We start from the raw sequence: 2,621 nt of genomic DNA, 5'->3' as shown, positions 1-2,621 counted from the left end.
TGCGCTCAGGTGGCTTCAGTGGAGTCCCGATGGCCAGAACCGCTAGGAGCACCGTCGCGGTGTCCGGAGAAGAGAGGGAAGAGAGTTTCGCGATCGTTCTGGAGGCTTGGCGCGGGTGTGGATGATTTTCAAATTCTGTGTGGTAAAACAGTGAAAGGAGATAGGGTTTTCGGGGGAGGGTAAATATGGTTTACCCTAGGTCATTTTTAGATGTTACTAATGTGTATTGGGCTATTGGGACCCAGCCCAGACACATTTAGCTGGGTTTTGGCTGATATACTTTTGGTTCCCTAGCAATACTCTTATGGACATATTTATGCCTTCATCACACACATAAATATAATTAACATACACAAATAGCAAATTAAGGACAATAAAATGATGGTTAATTACCACTACTGATCAATGAGCATCTCATTGGTCAATCGAAATCGTCTTAGCTCTTCCTCATCGTGATGCATCAGTAAGCTACACCTGTATGTGTATTTACTTTGTATACATACTTTATAACAATATACATGAGAATTATAAGGGTTTGAATATGAAGGGATTAATTTATTACCTTCTACCATAACCTCTTTCCATGACAAGCATATTACCGTTGTCCAAATTATGGAGGCCTTCGAACTGGGCAACGGTCCACTTGAACCACCTCATAAGAAATACTCGAATGGTTAGACCGTGGGAAATGATGACCAAGCTCATGTCCATGTGGCGTTTCGCAGGTGGCTGAAAGTACCCTATGTTAATATCTGTTTTGAGGGTTTCTCTGAATTCTGTGATTCTATCATACACATCTGCGGCAGATTCTCCATCAGAAAAGCTTTAAAAGAAAAGACCATAGAACTGGCGCATTGCTTTTTCCACTCTCATCTTCTCTGTTCAGGAAATTGCCAAAATCTTGTTCTCGGAGGCGTGGCTCTTCTCTGAAGCCAGCAATTCTGTGACGTGGGAAGGGGCGAGTGAGGCTCTGGAGGGTTTCAAAGGTCCTTCGATAAGGTGAGACGTAGAAGTAGAGTTGCCAGTTGTGGTCACCGTCTTTCTGGATGATGTCGTTGATGCTGCAGCCGCATTCCTCTGATTGAGCCTTGCCTTTGCTCGTGAGTTCTAATAAGGGCTAATTTGTCCATTAACAATTTGTTCCTCATCCACATCGTCAACCAAAATGGACAGTAGTGTCTGACCCCTACAGGTCAGCATTTTTCGTTGTCGTTTTGAGTTTCAACTCGACAGAAGAGTATAATTGTCACGCATTTTATAAAGTGAGAGATTTAAATATATTTTTTTTAATTTTGAAGAACGAAAATATCCGCATTTAAAATGGTCATAGACCTATTTATCTTTTACTCTAAATAAATATACAAATTGGTCATCTGCTTCAAAAAGTTTTTATTTAAAGAAATGATAGAGGGCGATAAAAATTTATTGTTTTTAGCTATTAACTAGTTATTATTAATATTTAAAAATATGAGATAAAATATGTTGATAGATTATTAAACTAAAAAATTAAATTCATGACTAAGTAATGACAAAAGATAATAAATTTTGATGACTCCCTGTTATTTTCCTTTGTAATATACATGGTTAACAAATAAATTCTTAATAAATTTTATTTTATAACAATTAAGTCTAAAAAATATAACTATAAACTAAAATAATCCTCTTTTAAAATAACAAAAGGATCAATATGTCATATGAGAATAATTTTTGAGAATTTTTAAAAAAATAACAATTTGTTAGAAACTAAAATGTCGAATCTAATATTTTTTGAAGGCCAATTGGAATATTTATTTTTTTAAAAAAATTATTATTTCTTAAAACAAATCAAAACCACTTTATTTACTCAAATTCATCTCTTTTTTCTTCACAAGTGGTAAATAGAATGGGTGGGCTAAGACTGATCATAATGCAAATCGAAAGAGTAGAAAAAGATCGCAAAACGAAGTGAGCCATGACGAATTGAATACAGATTGACAGAAATTATTTTAGATATGGAAAAGAAAGTGTGTAATTTAGTTAAATATTGGTGTTTGGGATGTTTTACAGAGTTGTTGAGATGTCAGAAATATTGCTCAATACGCAGGTTCGTGATACCCGTAGCAGAGATTCCTAGCAGAGATTCGCCACGTATCATGTTCCCAGGCAACACGCAGGTAGCGTGTTGACATAGCAGAGATTTGGTGCAATTTTTCGAAATAACTTTATCAGAGATTCCCAGCAGAGATTCGTCACATGACAGCTGCAGAGCAACATGCAGCATCCGTGATACCATCGACTCCAAACACGTAAAACCTCGTGTCTCCTAGGCATGGCGAAAATCCCCAGCGGAGCGGGTACCCGCGAGGATTTACCCGCCGGGGAGTAGATATGGGGGGTGATTTTTACCCGCAGGGACAAGGGACGGGGCCCCGTATAATAAATAGGGCGGGGATGGGGGTAGAGGTACCCACCCCATAGAGACCCGTTAAATTCCCGTTTATGTCAAATGACAGAAATACCCCTGATATATATATATATATATATATATATATATATATGAGCCCATGAAGCAAAACCCTAGCCGTCACATTCACATATGCTTCGCTGCTTCAGAGATAGAGAGTGAGAGTCTCGTCTCCTCT

General features: G+C 37.9%; 1 pseudogene; it reads right to left on the bottom strand.

The window, feature by feature from the left end:
* Positions 1–395: 395 nt before the first annotated feature.
* LOC112742958 (phosphoglycerate mutase-like protein AT74) lies at positions 396–2,272 on the bottom strand (annotated as a pseudogene).
* Between the last annotated feature and the right edge of the window lie 349 nt (positions 2,273–2,621).

The sequence above is a fragment of the Arachis hypogaea genome, chromosome 14, assembly GCF_003086295.3.
Source record: "Arachis hypogaea cultivar Tifrunner chromosome 14, arahy.Tifrunner.gnm2.J5K5, whole genome shotgun sequence".
NCBI lineage: Eukaryota > Viridiplantae > Streptophyta > Magnoliopsida > Fabales > Fabaceae > Arachis > Arachis hypogaea.
Note: the sequence above shows the minus strand (reverse complement) of the source record. Positions and strands in the feature narration are given on the sequence as shown.